The following is a 20094-nucleotide window of genomic DNA, read 5'->3' on the forward strand; positions in this document are numbered from 1 at the left end:
TAATTTTTTAAAAATGAACACGTTCAGATTTCTATTATTTACTACTAAAACCTTTTGCTTTTGATTGTTTTCCTCTGCAGGTTACATCTGAAGTTAATCCCCTCTGCAATGATTGATTTAGTGCTGTGGCTTCTCAGTTTGAACTGCTTTGTCTGTTACACTCTCAGCAGTGATTGACGCCAGAGGCTGCAACTAACATTGTCCAGAAAGATCCCTTCTGCATCAACAGCCATTTATTTCTTATAAAAGAGCTCAGGTTGGTGAGGGGTTGTGCCTGTGTGAAATAGTGAGAGGTAAAGTCAGTGACTGTACGTCTAACATTCTTAACAGCATTTGCTTAAAAAAAAATTGTTAGTTTCACCCTCAACTAGGTAAAATAATGTGAAGAAAGATTTTTAAAGTAGGCAGTGAATTCTAGCTCTGACCTCTTAGGATTTTGACATTTTATTATGTTCTCCTGCTGACTTTATTCATTCCTCAATGTGGAGTCCCCATATGATCTCAAGTATGAGCTCCTTGCCTTTGAGAACATACATGTCTTACTTCCTTTATACCCTCATGTTTCGATTCCAGGGGCTTTATAGATCACTATTGATGAAACACGGTACTTTTGAACAGGATTTTGAATAATATTAAGCATTAAAATAATAGACAAAGGTAGGTGGTCCAGGTGAGTACTTGGCACTTACGTTCCTTGAAAGTTTTTTATGGGTTTTCACTTCCACAAAGTATGTTCAAGTGGAGCACTGGATCCCCATGGTGTTAATCTCTGCTGCATTGGCTTACGACCATTGTTCTATACACTAAAAGTCAGGGAGTATACATTTTTTTTTTAAAAAACCAATATACCGCAAAGGTACTAGGGTATCCTAGGAACCTAAGGATCTGAAAGTACCTTCAAGAAAGATCTGGAACTAGGCATCAGGATCCTCTCTTTATCCTTTATCTCTGTTTCTTCTTTGTGTATCTGCTTCCCTTCCTCTCTGTCTAGCTTTCTCTTTTCCCCTGAGTCAGAAAATAACGTGACAGTCTGCAGCTATAGTTTCTCCATTATCTTATTGGAAATATTCTTCAAAGCTGCAGGAGTCTGGTTCATCTCTACAGTGGCAGCTATGACTGCAGTTTTTACCAGCAGCCCCTTGACTGCAGGAAAGGTCCACAAAGCCTTGGAACAAATGGAGACAGGGTGAAGCTCATGTTCAAGGCATTTCTACACAGTGGCAGCTATTGGAGGCAGTATCTAACTGGGGACTGAGAATCTAGAGCTCCAGAGACCCCAGATTCCAGTGTTGGGCTTGCCAATATGTCACCTCCATCCTATGCATGAAGAGTACCTGACAGGTAAGTCTAAGCACCCAGGAGTGATTGCATAACACATATTTGGCAAACAGCTATCAAGAAGTCAATGTTTGCTTCCTCTTTTCTTACCTATCTCATCAATTGAGCCTACTGGAAATGCACAAGGAGCAGAAGATGGTGAAGCAGCTTGGAGGTACAGTCCATGCACATACTTTAATGTAAGCATTACCCCCTTGTCTGATTCACCATGTCAACAAATTTCTTAGTTCTATTGTACAAGCATAGGTGTTAGGAGGGCACTTTAGGGGATCAAGATATGGTTGTGTGTACTGGGAACAGGGGTGGATATGGAGAGAAGTAGACCTCAATAGACCATCCAAAAGGTATCACTTAAAGGGGCCATTGAAACAAAATGCTCTCATAATTAAAGTGCAAGGGGAATTCATAGTTAAGTGGGGTTCTGTGCTGAAACACATCTCTGAGTTTTGAATGTATGTATGTCTGATGTTAAAAATCAATGAATGCCAAGAAAGGGATCTCAGTACGTTCTATCGTTTAATAACCCTTTGTTTTTAGGAGTAATTCATGGGTGCCACAGGATATAATTTGAGAAGGACTTTCGAGTTTTGTGTTTAGAGTTTTGTGTTTGGGATCTTCATGCAAGTTTATATAGAGAATATTCAGTAAATGTAATCATCTTAGAAGCTTTTTTCCTCAAGTGGCTCCAGCCCACACATTTTAGCAATGGGCTCATCTGCTAACATTGGTGCTGCCCTCTATACTGTACCTCAGCAGTGAAGCACAGCTCTCTGAAGCTGGCGATCACTCAGAAGCAAGGTGATAGTTTCCTAATTGCACTCTTTTCTAACCACCATTTACTGTCCAAGTCAAAATATGGGAAAGATAACTGTTTTATTTTATTCAATCTAACATGCAGTCATTATCCAGAAATCTGAAAGCAACACAACTATCCTGAACCTCAGGTAGACCTGCGATGAGTCCCCAGAAAGAATTAAGCCAGTTAGAAGCCTGGTCCTGCAAGTCCTGCTAGGCTAGAACAGACCAGATGGAAAGGAGGGGAAGCCTCAATCTGCTAGAGTCTCCTGTTTTACTCTCAGGTACCAGCAGTGGAATGTTGCCTCTTGATGTACAGATTTCTTTATACTCTGACGACGACCAAATATCAAATTCTGTGTTCCATGAAACTGACTCATTTCTCAAACTCTGAATGCCTCCTACTCTCCTAGGAGTGATGCCATCCAACCTCCTCATTATGGGCTTTATTTACATGTGCTCTGACAATATTGCCTATTCCTTTTTTAATGAGTTTAAATAGACATCTCCAGATGAAGTATTTGCCTTAGCAATACATATGCCAATGAGCCTCCTACACACCTTAGAATTCATGCAGTTTTCTATGTGTGGGCATCTGAAATTGAATTCTGCCTGTTCTTTTCTTGAAAGCATCTTTATTTGCCTAAAATCTCTATGGACTCTTCACTCAACAAATATATATCAAAATGCTACCATTGCAGCATATAATATTGATTGACACATTTGCCTGTTGAGATGTCTCTATGACTCTTCTTCTAACTGCTCTCTCTACCTTCATTGCTACCTAGACTAAACCTCCTTTTTCCCTCCCATCCTACACATCTGATCAAGTGCAAGGTGTGTGCTTCTCATCTCCTATTATGGATTAGATCTGGAAAGTCCCCCAAAGACTCATGTGTTGAGGGTTTATTTGCCAATGTAGCAATGTTCAGAGGTGGGGACTTTAGAAATGATTAGACCACAAGAGATTTAATCTCATCCGTGATTTAAATGGATTAATAATTTGTAAGGACTATCATGAGGTAACAGAAACTATAGGAGGCAGAGCCTAGTTGAAGGCAGTGAATCCTTGGGGTCATCCGTGGGGACTATATATTTTCCCTGACCAGAGCCATTCTGTTTGTGCATCCTAGCTGCCACAAGCTGAGCATCTTTCCATCTCCACACTCTTCTGCCATGATATTCTGCTTCATCTCAATCCCAAATCAATGGAACTAGCAAATCATGGACTGAAGTCTCTGAAATCATGAATCAAAATAAATCTTGCATCCTCTTAAGTTGTTTATCTCAGGTATTTGTCACAGCAATGAAAACTAAGTGACATGTCTCCATACATGCATTTATGAAATGCTCTTTCTTGATTTCTCCTTTAACAACTGTTCAGTTGAAGTGGTTTACCCAAGTTATCTTCATTATATTTTGCCCTTTAGAGAGTAAATGTACCTTCTAGACACTGCACCTATCAAATTCAGTCTATGATTGCCTACTTTAGAAATATATTCCAAGGGTATGGAGAAAACCTGGAGTTGGAGAAGACTATGAAGACCATGAACCCATCTTTGGGGTAGATGGGTCTCACATAAAACTTCCAGTTTCAACAGAGGTTTGATCACAGAGAGGTGAATGCAGGCTTTAAATAAGGAAACTGCATCTGAACTCTGCCCAAATTGATTAATGAAATAATCCTTACTTCTCACTAATTTGTTTACTCAGAATTCAACGTTAGACAGTGCCTCTCAGACGTAAGTCAAAGAGGTAGTTAGCAGATAATATCATTTGAATGATTAGTGCAAATTAACACATAATTAAAATGACTGCTGCCTAAAATTATCTAACTCATAATGCTAACACAGTTTGTTTGGCGTTTTGAATTACTTGAGGAATTAACACTGGCATGTTTTTTCATAAGAAAAGAAATGAAGAATGGAAAGAAGGAAGAAATGAGAGAGAGACAGGGAGAGGGAGAGGGAGAGGAGGGGGGGGAGAGAGAGAGAGAGAGAGAGAGAGAGAGAGAAAGAGAGAAGGAGAAAGAAAGAAAGAAAGAAGAGAGAGAAAAGAATGTTGGGGAAAGGAGGAAAGACCCACAGTGGCATGTTCTTCAAGCAGGGAAGTGTGGTAGCCAACCACATGTTGTTGAAGTAACCAAATCCCTGACTTGGTGAAAGAGGCTCTCATTGGAAAAAGAAGAACATTATGCAGATTCGTTGGCTGCTTCTCTGTTTGGAGAAAGCAGTTATAGGAAAGTGAATACAAGCCACATCAATAAAGAGGATTACATATTAACTGAAGAAAAATGTTGGCCCCGAAGTCACGAGTTTCCATTTCAGACAAATGATAGGGTGAGAAAAATTCAAGCAAAAGTGAAACTGAAAAAGAGGTCACTTGCTAGAAAGGTAGGGAAATAAGAGAGGGATTGAGAAAAGAAGACATATAAATAGACTAACAGCTACTAAAAAGACTTTGAAATAAAATTTCTCAGAGACATTGGGCGAGGTAACATAAATTCATAGACTGGTTAGGAATTCCTTAACAGTTAACATGAGGAAAGAATTCCATCCCTGCTGGCTTGACTGGCATTTCAGTCACACACCAATTTCTGGTCCATCACATAGCCTACTCTGCAGAACACAATGGCTTCAAATGCTAATTATGAACCTATTTGGACCATCAGAAATGTTGTTATTTTTATTAAACATGGAAAAGTAGACATTCCTGTGTCAGCTAATTATGACTCATCTGTGTTTTTAGTTTTTCCCCTCCTGAAAAAAATTGTTCAGGATTGACTACCAAAATCTCATCATTCTACCCCTAGGGAAAGCAGGATTTACTATTTCTAATTTAAACTGGTAGGATTTTCCACATTTGCAATTCTTATTTCACTAATCTCTACAAAAATTGCAAAGATTCTCAACCTTGGCACCAAGAAATCTAAATGCATGAAAATTCCATAGTCACTATGAATTAAAAAAAAATGTAAAAAGTTCCATGGAAATTTGCTGACACAAACAACGAGGCTCACACTTACACGTCACCCAAACAAACAATGAACAACAAAGGTTTTGAGGAAGCTGTACTTTATCTTCATATATGTCTAACTGCAGAACTGGAATATCTGATAAACAACTTTCAAATAATCAAGTCAATGAATTAAAACTGTAAAACTGAGTGGATATTCTTAACACTATATATGTGTTTTTTTATATATATAAAACACATAATATACATATATATATTACATAATATACATATATATACATATATATTACATAATATACATACATATATATATATATATATATATATATATATATATATATATATACACACACACACACACACACACACAAATATGTATTACCTATATATTCAGCCAACATATTGGAACTTCAAAATTATTAGTAAAAAAAATGAATGAATGAAAAGAAAAAATAGAGTCCTCTAATAATCATCTTTTTTAAAAAATAATTTTTTAGCTGTAATTGGACATGATACATTTATTTCATTTATTTTTATGCTGGTGTTGAGTATCAAACCCAGAGCCTCCCACGTGCTAGGCAAGTGCTCTATTGTTAAGCCACAACCCAGCCCTCTAATAATCATCTTAATCAAAAAACATTGCTAGCACTTGAGATTGCTAAGTAAATTCAAGATACAAAGAGGAAAAAAAATGAGAATCACAAGACACATTCATGGGAAGTCTATGACCTTTCACATAGGAGGAGCGTGAGGCTTCCCAGTTAAATTAGGAAGCTGACCTAACAGAAATGGAGCCTGGTCCAGTAATCCTCCATCCAGTGACCTATCTATAGCCATGCCAACAGGAGAGCTCTTCTTTTTGACCATTCCTATCAGAAAAGACAGTCATTTGAAGCTTACTTACGCAAAGTTCAGAAACTACTCCTTGAAAAAGGAACCTTTGTTTTTGAGTCAAAGAAAAGGATATTCACATTTGACTCTTAAGTGACTTGGTGCTTAACATTTCAATCCTTAATTTCTTCATAGGAAAAGGTGCTGCCATTTCCACAGGGCTCTGCAAGGACTAATTCAGATGTTTATGAAGCATGTACCTTAGTGACTGGCTCCAAGCCAACCCTCAGTGCATATGTTTCCTCCCCAAAAGTAGTCTGTTAAAGGGCAAATGCTTCCTTTCAGCTATAGCAGTTATTTTCCAGAGACATAACATATATACAATTAATTAACTATTGATAAATATATAACCCTAGACCTTAAACTACTAGGGTAGGAAAAAAAAAACTACTTGGATAAAAATATTAGGTCATCTTGAAAAAACAGACTTAACTAGGCTATACTTCCCTCTTGATTAAGATATCTTCATTTTTGGATTTTAAGTTTGCTTGACTTCCAGGAATAAAACAGTTTGGCATGAACTTTGTTTTTATAATGTGAAAGATTCTGCCTGGCACACAGACAGAGGGTCTGAATTTTTTAAAGCCATTCCAGCAAATGTTTCATCTCTCAAAGCAAACTTGAAATTCTGCAGTCTATTACCTTTACTCTCAAACACATTAATTAATGGATTTGGGTTGGATACAAATAAGATTTCTTACACTATATTACATGTATCCAATAGTCACTTCTCCTATTGAATCTATTAATAGAAATTCCATTAGTACCAATGCTACTGCTGCTTTTAACACACATTCAAGAGATGACGTGACACAAATAAAATGAACTTCAATCATTTTTAAAAAGTACAAAGATTGTGCTGTGATATTTTTAGTATGTCAAAATAGCTAGTGTTGTCTAAGTCTACACCAAAATTTAATTGTTGAATATATCTGAGGCTTTGCCTGTGTCAACATGAGATCACTGGACTAACCTCAGAGACAAAAAGATTTAGCATGAAGGCACAGGTTCCTGATGCCTACTGTCTTGGCTCCAGTATAATCCTTAATATATTGACCAATCAGTGATCTTGTCTCAGATTCCTTACTCATTACCCATGGGAAGAAAAAAATTAGGGATTTGAAGATGAAAGGGACCTTGATGTTCTCAGAGATCCATTCATTCACCTTGGGATAGGGGAGTAAGTGAGACCCAGGAGGAGGAAAGCATTTGCCTGAGGTTACACAGCACTGTCTCTCCAGGCTATCTGTACCTGGGCACCTGACCTAAGTCTGTAGTTGGGTCTCCCCAGTCTCCTGGATCAGCTCTTTCTTCTTCTTTTGAAGGCATTCCTCTGACTTCACCTATGAGCTCATTTATTACCATACACACTCTCTTGGTGATGACTGCTACTCCCTTTACTTCCAATATCTTCTGAGAGTAAACATTTCCTAAGTAGTCATGACCTGGACATCATTCAAGCTGGACATATCGCCAGAGCCCTACATGCTCCAGTTATCACACATTCGTCATCATTTCCATGATAATGCTTGAAGCTTTATTCTATGCCTTCATACGTCTAGAGGATTTTTTCCACATCCTGTTTGTTGAAGTCTTACCTACATCTCTGTTCAGATAAAAAAAAAAAAGCTTCCTTTTTTTCCAGAAAGACTTCTTGGATTCTCTTGTTTCCACCATTCCTTCCCCTGAACTGTTTTCATAGCAGCTTCCTTCTGTATTAAATCTGGGATATAGAGTTCTTGAGTACAGCAGATATAAGCAACAGGTTGACATGTATTTATTCGGCATTATATGGAATCAGAGAAAACGATTTCTAAAAGTTATGTAAAATTTAGGAAGAAAATGAGGCTACTAACCAAACCTATAAGCATACCTCAACTATTCTTTGGGAAACACTATTAATGAAAATGGATTATTTATTGGGAAATAATTTCTATAAAACATTTCCTATACTTTATAATATTCAGAGATATGAAAAATTGTGGTATATATGTGTAATAAGAATTGTAATGCATTCCTCTGTCATTTTTTTAAATCAATAAAAAAAGAATGAAATATAACTTAGTCATAGCTATGGACCGTGTTCTCTACTCTTTCTGTTTAAATTGCTTTTGAATTCTCTGGTAAGATCTCCCTTGGGGATGTGACCAACATAGAGTCTTTGTTTCTTTTGGTTTTTCAGAGAACAATTTAGTAAATTATCAGTCATTATAATCAAAATAACTTTTTTAAAAGACAATTTTTTTCTTGATTTATTTTAAAGGTGTTTTATGTTCTGATAAGTATCTTAAATCAGTTTGTAATCAACTATATCAAAATTGCTTATTTTAAGAAGTGTCAAGAATCACTAAATCCCATGATTAAATAAGCCCTTCTTATTTCCACAAAAATATGTAGGTGTCCTAATGAGTCATTTGTAACTTAGAAACATGACAGGGTACAGTGAATAACTGTAAAGGTTTGGAATTTTACCCTGGATGCAAGCTAAGGAGATAATAGGCAAGTTTCATAGATTCTGGTAGGTTCATGAGAATCCTATATCAGAGACAAAACAATTACTCACAGTAATAGTCATAGATAAAATATCAGCATTTTAACCAGTCCCTAGCCTTGAAGACAGCCAAGTGATGCTCACACACAGTGGAGTATGATGTTGAAGAACATTTCTAAGCTTAGGAAAACCAAATCTTTTGTAAGGGAAGCAAACATGCCCTTTGCCTAAAAGAAAATACAATCTCTACATCCCAAGGCTATTTACTATACAAACACAATTTAAATGAAAACTTGGGACAAACAGTCTGTATCTCCACTCTCAGGCATGCAGAAAAGCAAAAGATTTGTGGAGATTTCTCTCCCAACAGGTACATACAGAAATATTTAAAATTGAAAAAACCTTCTTTCTTAATTAGAGTCATTCATTCTGAGTTAAGAAATATAATTGTGTTGGTGAAAATAAATACTTCAGTGAATGGAAAATTTTTACATTATTTTGAGAAGATAGATTTTCTATTTCTATATTTTAACTAACAATGGGCAACACCCAATATGGAATACCTCAAAAGGGGACCACTCACATTCCTCAATTGCAGAGCCAAGGAAACAAAATGCGTTGGAATAAGCCTTATTGATCTGCACCCTAGAGGATTCCTGTTCTGAGAGATGCAGTAGTTTTTGGATCTTCTGCTTGAATATTCTAGAATGGAACTTTTCATCCTTCTCCAACCCTACCAACACTTCTCCATCCACTCTGTATTCCAAGGTCCAGACTTCTCTACAAATGCATGCATGCATGCCTAGGTGTGACTTCTTCACAAGGCTGTAGAGCTTATTTTTATGCTGTACCCAATCAACTCCATGACACTCTATTATACAGATGCATTTTAAATTTGACCATCTTTTTTGGATAGAAGATGATTTTCTACCTTTTGCTTTTCATTAGCAACTTTGCAGTGAATCTCTCTGAACATATTTTTGCATACCTTTTATAATTTCTTAACACAGTGACATTTAAATTTAATCATAAACATGAATTATCATGGATAGCAATGCTTTTGTAAACACAATAAATGAGTCCAAGCAAATCGTTTTCCAGAAAGTGACAAATATGTAATACTTTGATTTGCATAGGTAACATTATGATTAAATTTATGCTGAGATGATTTCTTTTTAATTGTTTTTGTTGTTGTTGAACTTTTTCTTTTTATCCTCTCAAGAAAAAAAAATTGAATCAAATTCCTCACTTCTAACCTCTCCTCAAGGACTTCAAAAATCCAACTACAACTATTTAAATCACTTTCTTTTTTAAAAACTGGATTAAAAAGAAACAAAAATAAATGAAGGGTCAAGGCAGATATATACTTGATTACATTTTTCCCTCTATATAAATCTTTAGCTTAGGGCTTTCCTTAACTGAACTTGCTAAATTAGTAATTCCTATACACCACAGATAAACTGGACACAAAGTGATGTTTTATTGACCAACAGAACTTTTCAGGAAAAAAAAAAAGACTATTGACCAATATCATTTGGTGCTAGTAATTTAATTAAGGAAGAATCAAAGAAATTAACATCTGTGAGGAATCTTGCACCTGCAGAACCATTTTAACAGCAGCAATAACAAAAAAGAAGCCTTGATAATTGGATTACTGAGAAGTCAGGCACTTGAATTACCTATTACAGATGGTTAGAAGGTTCAGAATTTTATTCTCATGTATACTCACTGCAAGAAACATTACTGTATCACGTTACTACTCATCAAGAACAATGTAAATAACTTATTGGTTTCCAAATTGGAAGCATGACTCAAGTTAGAATTTTCCAGGGTAAATGCTAGGGTCTGGACAGATCACCGGAAATACTTATGCTATAAACCAGAGGGAGCCTCTTAGGGATATATGCAGGTGGCAGATACCTAGAGGAGCCAAGCTCCCAAGGGACTTCTCATCCTGGCCATGGACATGAAGAGGCAGCTCTTCCAAGTCTCCATGAGAGCTCTTGGCATTAAGTCAACTTCCTGATCCACAGCTGGGTTGGAGGAGAGAGGTAATGGACACTGCTACTGCCTGTTCATCCTTTCGAGGAAGTACCAGATGTGCAGCTTGATGGAGCAATCCATCGGGATTTCTCTGCAGAATTTTGCCAAGCTATTTTTGCACAGTGAAAATTATTTCTAAATATTGATGGAATTGTTTCCTTCCGTATCTTGGGGCTCATTGCCCTTGTTGTCAAATTATTTTGACCTGATTGTGAACTGTTTAAACCTTCCTGGTATGTGAATTAAGGTGTCCATAAGAAGTTGGCAGCGCCCGACATAAATGAAGATAAAAAATGTCTAGACAAAAGGCAAGAATGATTGGAATTAAAAAAAAAAAAAAAACATTCCCAGTGTCTTCACTACACCAAGAAATTGTGCCCATTTTGGTTAGCCTAGTCAGGCACCCTAAAGGCAGCCTTAGGTAGCTAGCCCACCCAATGACCAGGATTCCTTGGGCTCAGTTTGCTCCCATTATGTGCCTGAAGCCTCATCCCTAAAGAAGGATTCCCTCGGGGCCAGTCTCGCCTAAGGAATATCCTCTTTCTAAAATCAGCAACTCTATTTTTATTATTTATAACTCAATTCAATAAATCTTTTAAGTGTGTAGTGTGTACAAGTGAATGCCTAAAAGTCAAAGATTTGTAAAAACAAACAGATCCTGGTAAGGAGTTCCCATCAACAAAAGGAGTGTCCACCTACAAAATTATCTTGGGTCTCTCCTGTGTCAGAAATGCTCTCCTTTCTTTTCCTAACCTTGTGCCAACATCTCAAAAGTCTATCTTCCCCCAAATCCTTTTCCAAACTGTCTTCCTCCTCATTCTCTAGCGGGCTTTTCTCCAAGTACTCTTCACTCCCATTATGGAAACTAGAGGGAAAAGCTGTATCTTATGGCCTGTAATTTAATTAAGGAATTTAATTATGGCCTGTTTCAGGGTCCCCACGTTTCCCTTGGGGCCCCATCAGAGCACCACTGAGGCAGGGAGTGTTCAATCCACCTGTTCCCATCTCTGGGGACATAAAACAGGGAAGCCACCTGTAAAACATTTTCTCCCCAATTAAATTCATTTTCTTTATCCAGCACGAAATATTTCTATTATAAGGAGCCTAGGAAGTATACCCAATCAAGACCCTCAAGAGACCTTTAAAGTTGTTTTTAAAAATGGCCTCCTTTGAAACACATTGGTCTGGGAATCTTTACTACTCTCTTACACTTTAACCAGCCAGAAAGTTTGGCAGTTTTCCCATTAACTTCAGAAGCCCAGAGCAAGTAGCCTTGGAGTTGCCTTGATTTAATTACTGCATCATTTTAATTTGTGCCCAATTAAAATGCAGTGTTAAGGGCTAGCCTCAACTGCACCAAAATTATAGGGATATAGCATTAACCAGAAGTCTGCCAAATGCCCCAAGGCACATGAGAAGCCCTGTGTGGCTGTTAACTCTTGTTTCTGGGTAGGATTATACATGGTACCTGTGTTTTCATCATGAAAATGTAATTGGATACTAGCAACTGTCCTTGTGTAGACCATAAAGTTGAACTTTAATTTCAATTTTTCAAGTAGCTGAGGCGAAAGCAGATCTAATTTATCTAGCAAAGATTAAGTAGACTGAATGAAATTATCCCAAGGAAATAAATCAACATCCTATTTTTAAATGATTTCCAGAGAACAAAATACATCCATCTTTTTCCCTGTATGCTGGCACTACCTTATGTAAACAATCAACTAAACTTTTGTTCATTCATTAAATTGCTAGGAATGCATGTAGGTTTGGTGACACATTGTGATATTTGAATATTTCATCAAAGCATGCTCCTCTATCTTACTGTAGGTGGTAATTGTAGCTTAGCCCATCTCACTTTTATCTCCTTGAACTAACCATCCTTTACACAGTGTTTGAGTCAACTTTTTCGCTGCTATGACCAGCACAATTTTAGGGAAGGAAAAATTTATTTCAGGGCTCACCATTTCAGAGGTCTGAGTCCTTAGACAACCGGCTCCATTCATCGAGGCAGAAGAACAGGGTGGAAGAGTGTGGCTGGTGGAAGCAGCTCACCTGATGATCAGGAAGCAGACAGAGGGACTCAGCTCACCAAATATATATCCCAAAGGCACGCCCCCCAGTGACCTGCCTCTTCCAGCCACACCCTATCCACCTTCAGTTACCACAGTTAATCCCTATCAGGGAATTAATTCACTGATTGGGTTAAGGCTCTCATAACCCAATCATTTCACCTTTAAATGTTCTTACATTGTCTCACACATGAGCTTTTGGGGGACACCTCACATAGAAACCATAACACATGGTCTTGTACAGACTGCTATATTCACAGGCAAATAGTGATAGTGTGAGTTCTTCTTTTCCTATCTGTATCCCTTTAATTTCTTTTGTCTGTCTAATTACTCTGGCTAGAGTTTCAAGAACTATGTTAAACAGAAGTGCTGAACAAGAGCTTTCCTGTCTTGTTCCAGTTTTTAGAGGGAATGCTTTTTGAGGGTATTTTTTTAAACCACCTTTCATTCATTCTACCACGTCTGTTAATAAGTCACCATGTAAAGGACATTTTTGCCTATAAGTAGTAGATCTTCAAGAAAAGTAAATAGTATACATTATGCCAGAAAGCAAAATTAAATGAGTAGCAGCTGAATAAAAGATGAGCAAAGAAGTAAATTATTTTACATGAAGAAGCAGAAGTTTTAAAATTATTGCTATCATTTAAGAAAAGGTGGGGAGAGAATACTGAGTGACTGTCAAGACAATACCTAGCCAATATTAAGCCAGTCTCCTCAGATGCTGAAGCACATGAAGAGAGGGAGCAAATCTGGGGAGTAATTTGCTGTACATGACCTGGGATTAAATTCTTGGAGACCCTACCTCTTTTAAGATGAGACTATAAAACTCATAGTGAAGTCTTCACATGTTTATGGTTTCAGAATTTGTAAGTGTTATAAATCAAAGGGCAAAGTCAGTTTATTTTTGCCCTAGAAACTAAGGAGATTGCTGACCCAATCCTAATACATACCATTGTCACAAAAGTTGCATTATATTTAAACTATCGCAGATTTTTCTTTTATCATTTGTATCAAAATAATTCAAGGAGCTGCATTAGGTGTCACATTCATTTTAAACTTAGCCACTGTCTGCAGAGCTGACTACATAGTCATTTGGTCAATACAACTAAGAATGCTTTGCAATTCATTTAATAAGTTCACTTCTTGCCAGAATTTCCAGAAACTTCTTCAGTGACCAAGTGCCTGTCATACTCATTGGCCCCTTAGCAACTTTTACATTTAACCACTATGTTAATTGTGGGCTAACAAGAAATTTGCAGCTGGGCCTACAGATCCTACAAAATCTCTGTAAGAAGTTTCCTTTTATTCTAGAGTTCTTTAATTTTTTTAAAGCTCATAAATAAATAGTTTTTGAAGACTTTTTCCATCCTGTTAAAATCCTCTGATATGTGTGGATTTGATCGTGACTTTGGGATGTAGGCATGTTCTTTCCACACAATTAGAGCAATGATATAGAATCCACACTAATGGCAATTATTAAAGTCTCCTTTTCCTGATGTAGTCCTAGCATTTTAAAGTAAATTAAAATACAAAATAAATACATTTTGAAATCATGTGGCTCCAGCACCTTTTTATTGTAAGTATGGAATGTGAAAAATGAAGTGGTGAAGGTAGATAAGGAAATGTTTAATGGTGTACCATGTGGTTATTGCTAAGGATAGGTTCAGAGAGGCTGAGAGAAGGAGAATGGATGGTTACTTAATAACATGGCAGGACACAGAGAAGGCTTCTGTGAGGGGTTAAGATAAAAGACCCCCCTCTGCAAAACACACACACACACACACACACACACACACACATATCATGAGAAAGAGAAGTTAAATATATGAGCAAAGTTGGTACCTTTCCTTATGACCCCCTGGTGTGCTAGTGATCTATTTCTCTTACCATCTCTTCACAAGGCCTCCTCTGGCTCTCATTTACATGCTGCACAGGAAGCATGCAGTAGAGGTCACCCAGCGACGCCTGAACAATTCATTCGATTTGTACACATCAAGTAGGGCCAATCTGCACAGTGGGATTTAAGTTACCCACCACAAAGTCCTGACAACTGGAAAGGCATGGCTCTGTATGCACAGTACGCCTTCAGGGTATCAGACGACTTCTCCTCTTTCATAGAAATCCATCTCCAGCTATCCGAGAACATCTGAAAACACTGTCTTGGCTTTGTTGTTCTTGCTTATGGATTCTATCCATTTTGACATCAAAATGCTGGTGAGATGGATTATGCATTCAAGATGTTATCACTCACACCTTAGTATGAGTAATTTTTAGATTCTTTCATCTTAGCAGCTCTAGATAGTGAGAAGGGGAAAGAGTCTGTAAAAGTGAATGGCTTGGAGGACTGTATACCCCATTGGAGGTGATAGAACACTGAAAACCAAGCCAGCATACTTCATTCTTGCACATCAAAGGTGCTCGATAATTTTTCAGTGAATGAAAAATGAATAAATAAAAGTTTGATGATTTATGATGTTGTCTGTTTCTAGTGACCGGACATTTTTCATTTTATTCTTCCCTTATCAAAGGCCATGGCTCAATGAGAAGGAAGCAAGAGAACAGTATTTTTATAGAAGAAAAAAGTTTCCAAATTCCATCTTATTTTTTTTCTTATTATATCACAATGTGTTCAAAAAGCCAGAGAAGAGATGTTTGTAAAAGGTGAGAAAGTCGGATGCAGGGGCTGGGGGTGTGACTCAGTGGCCTGGGTTGGATCCTCAGCACTACATAAAAATAATTAAATAAAAATAAAGGTATTGTGTCCACCTACAACTAAAAAATTTTTTAAAAAAATTAAAAAGTCGAATGCAGCAAAAAAGCTTAATGGGACCAAGGAGAATTATAGACAAAAAAAGTTGAAGAAGCAACTGACCCATAAGAAAAACAGTCTTAAGACAATGGCAGTGTTAAATAAGTTATTTAGCTTAAGACTCCTTATTCAAGTAGCAGAAGAAAAGACAATGCAGACACATTATAAGAAATTAAAGTGAAGTTCACTGTCCCAGGGTAAAATTCTGGAAAGGAGACCCAGCCACTTTTGGGCTATGAGTTCTACTCTATCTAAAGGCTGAGAGCAGTGTTGGCCAGACTTTAAGAAAGGATAACGTCAAGATTGTAAATAAGTAACCGACGTAGCCTTAAATATAGAAAAAAGAGAAGTGACTTTTTTTATTTTAGCATAAAAACTCCAACAAAAGAAACAATAACCTAATTAGAACAAATAAATAAATCTTAAAAATAAAAGAAATAATAAATCCTAAGACAGAGTAAAAAAAAAATCCCACTTGCCTCCTGGTACAGTGTCAGTTAATTTGCGGTGTTTTCTCCCAGCACAGTGTCCCTGGCATGGAGCAGCAATCCCTCACTGCCCCTCACTGGTGACCTTCGCTTGCTCTGTGAAGGGCATATCCAGGGAAAGAATGATCCAACCAAGGCCATTTGCTCCAGTCTCAAGAACAGTGATTGGCCCAGAACAGAAATTCGGTGTTGAACTGAATTAAAAGGTAGAAGAAGTACAAATGGGCATGGGCGCTGTGGAGGAGATAGACACTATTCCTCCCTCTTCAGCTTCAGTTTCCTTAAGAGGGAACCTCGAAATTCCATTTCTCCACCCTGCTCCCAACAGCTTCTCCTGCCCCACCACAGTTATTCAAAGACCAACAGTAATCACTACTTCCATGTCTTCAGCACCTGGCCAACCCCAGACTCCTTGAAATCTGATTACTGCTCCTGCAGTGTCCTGTAACCTCCCTCTCACTGCTCCCAATTATCCAGCTACCATCCCCATCCACTTCTCTGCATCCTTTTATATAATGAGCTCTGGCCTTCCTAAAAGGGCATCACCTGAATGACTACAGTTCCTTGTGCATGTGTGTGTTGTGGGGGGGTGCCCTATATTCTTCTCCAAGGGCTCTTTGTCTGGTCCTTTTTTCTTCCATGTACCTCCATTTCTCCCTAAGTGATCTCAAGTCACTCTCTGAGACAATTTCAACACCCAAGTCTAATACCGATTCTAACATGGCACTAGTCACAATTGTTGTTGAACCTGTTATGTATTTGAACTTTCCCCTTAATGTCTTCACTGTATATGCCACTAGGGCTTCAATTTAATATTTATTATGATGATGGTGATGATAATAATAATAGCTGGTAATTAGTGAGTACTTTCCATATGCCAGGTGGTGCTCTAAGTAAATAATGTGGCGTTATTTCTTTCAAAACCTAAAATATTCCTAGTATGGACTACCATTTTCTTCATTTTCCCGATAAGAAAACTGAGCTATAGAGCAAATAAATAATCTATGCACGGTCACATAGTTATATAGTTTATAACCCTACCAGCTATCTATGTCTTTTTCTCATAAATGAGTTATTCCTCTATATATTATTAAAATCTTATTTTGGGGCTAGGGTTGCGGCTCAGTGGTAGAGTGCTCACCTACCATGCACGAGGCCCTGGGTTCGATCCTCAGCACCACATAAATGTAAAGTAAGGATATTGGGTCCACCTAAAACTTAAGAATAAATATTTAAAAAGAAAAAAAAAACTTATTTCTCTGACTTAGAAATTAACACATAGACTTAATCTTTGATTAAACCTAATGTCTTACTCTTTCTCTCCAATCTTTTTAAAGCACCTTCTCCTTATTTTGATTTATAATAACTTCCTATCTTTCCTGTTACTTCCAGTAATTATGTATGTCCGTAATGTCCCTCATCAGAACTACTCCAGTGACCTCCAAACTGATTTTCTCACCTCCAACATCTCTGTAACTTTCCCTCTTTACTTTCATCCCATACAAAACTTGTACAGAATCACTCATGCTAATGAAAAGTCCCTTATGTCCCAAATGAAGCCCTGGTCTCTTACATTGGTATTCAAGGCTATCTGTGAACTAAACCATTAAATATTTCCCAGACTCACCACCAAATTGCACTTCATACATTTTTTTACTCTATTTTTATTCACTTAATGCCCACCAATTCATTCATTTTTTTTTCATCTTTTAATTGATAAGCATGTTGCTAAGATATATGATAGAAAGGTTTTTAAGACAGGGTTGAAATTTCATCTGTGAAAATATTTCTTACTCTAGAAGAATGTGACCTCACATTGTCACTTCAGTGAATATCTCTGATTTTTCTACTTAAAAATAGAGACTTCCTTAGAGGAAAGAAGGAAGTAATAAAGAGCAAGCCAGTTTGTCACCAACTGGGAAAATGGAGGTATTCCTAACTCTAATCCTTTCAAAAGGGAAACTAGATGATACCTTAGCTATCAGAAATTATTACTGGATCAAGAAGAATAATAGTGGCCAAGAGATATTAAATTGTCACTGAGAGAGTCTGTTATGATTTAGATATGAGGTGTCCTCCAGAAGCTCATATGTGAGACAATGCAAGAAAGCTTAGAGGTGAAATGAATAAGTTATGAGAGTGTTAACCTAATCCATGTATTGATCCCTTGATGGGGATTAACTGGATATAACTATAGTCAGGTAGGGTGGGGCTGGAGGAGGTGGGTCCCTGGGAGAGTTCCCTTGGTTGTTGTATTTTGTCTCTGCTGAGAAGAGCTCATTCTCTCTGCTTTCTGATTGCCATGTCCTGAGTTGCTTTCTTCCATACCCTTCTGCCATGATTTCCTCCCTTACCTTGGGCCCAGATCAATGGAATCAACCATCTGTGGACTAAGACCCTGAAACTGTGAATGCAAAATGACTTTTCATGTAGGGTCTTTGGGGACAGTGGCCAAAAGCTGATTAAAACAAAGTCTCAGATATAACATTGGAGTAACTTCAGAGGGTACTCCAGAAATAAGACCTCAATAACTAGAAGGGAAAAATCTTAAAATGAAGACAGTTGCACTTGTTGGTTATACAAGTGTGTTAGTCAGGGTTCTCCAGAGGAACAGAATCAAAATGAAGTGTAATTATTAAAGGGGGACTTATTAGGTCGTCTTACATGACCAGAAGCTGGACAGTCCACAATGGCCATCTGCAACCTGGAGAGCTGGAAGAACCAGTAGCTGTGCAATCCAAGAGGCTGAAGCCCAAGAACAAGAGGGACAACCGTACTATCCTTGTCCAAGACCAAAGCCTTTTGAAAAATCTGCTTTGGAAGAATGAAGATGCGAGAGTCCTTTATCCTCAGACAATGGGAGCAACAATCAAGAACCCTTTCAAGAGGAATTAAGCTTGCATCTGCTGCTGCTTCCTTGTTCTTCCAACTGTTACTCCATCCAAGCCATCATCCCATTGGATGGCACTGCCCACACTCAGGGAGGGTCTCCATTTCAGTTGGCGATCCCACATGGCAATCATTCCTAGACGAATCCTCATTGACACACCCACAAGCCTCTTAATCTTCAGCATCTCTTAAACCAATCAAGTTGACATTTGAAATCAACCATTACAACAAGCTCTGGACAAAATTTGAAAAAGGGCTGTGAAGATAAACACGGACTATTTCAGTTATTTCAAGATGCCATTACTATTCACCTACTCTTCAAAAAATATGCCCTAAGCACTTATTATGGGCCAATCTTGGACCAGGCACTGGGTAAAAAGCAGTGAATGAGGCAGACACTGCCCATGCATTTCTTTGTAAGGGAAGAGAAGGAATCAAGTAAGGAAGGAGAAGAGCCATTTCCGGATGCACACTGCTCCATATTTGTTTGTTTCTGATATGATGTCACAGCTACACCCAGTCCCCAGCCCTATCTTCAAGTGGAGGAGCTTTCCTTAATTACTTACCCTGACACCTGAAGCTGGAGGTTACGTCAGAGGTGTACCAGAGACATTTATGCTGGGTTAGGAGACAGGAGGCCCTACAAGCTCTTTAATGAGAAAACCTTGCTTGGGGAGTCGTTAAAAAAGAAATTCAGTTTATGTGTACAGGGGCAATAACAGCACCAGACTGTGAGTCACACAACCTGAGGTGCACTTTGGAGTCTATTGAAGTTTCTGCTACAACTCATCTCATGTTTATATGAGAAACTCAAGTTTATCATATAACCCTCTGCTATAACTAACTCATGAGGAGTGATAACTCCTCATGATTTATCACTCCCCGGTGATACTACCTCTGAATACCATCACATTGGTTACTAGGATCCAACACATGATTCTTAAGGGTACTCATGTGCACACCACAGCAGAGCTGGTAAGATGCCAAGGACATATCAAACACTATGAAAATTGCTGTCACAGTTTGTGATTAAGCACAACAATGCAATTTCCTTCCAGATGGAAGAGTCCAGTGGTAATGTCAGGCATTAATGCACATAATAAGAAGTTATAATTTTCATAATACCCTTTTACGGTGTGTCTTTCTTTGCTGCCTTAATTTTGTTTGCCATGCACATACTTAATTTCCACAAGTAATAAATGCAGTTTTAAAAATAGACATCTACAAATTACCAAATATAAGTCATTCTTAACTTAGCACTGGGCATGGAAGGTTTAAACTGCCGGGAAAGGTTAAAAAAAAAGA

The sequence above is a fragment of the Marmota monax genome, unplaced genomic scaffold, assembly GCF_021218885.2.
Source record: "Marmota monax isolate L192 unplaced genomic scaffold, Marmota_monax_Labrador192_F-V1.1 WCK01_AAM20220418_F8-fsc00044, whole genome shotgun sequence".
Classification (NCBI taxonomy): domain Eukaryota; kingdom Metazoa; phylum Chordata; class Mammalia; order Rodentia; family Sciuridae; genus Marmota; species Marmota monax.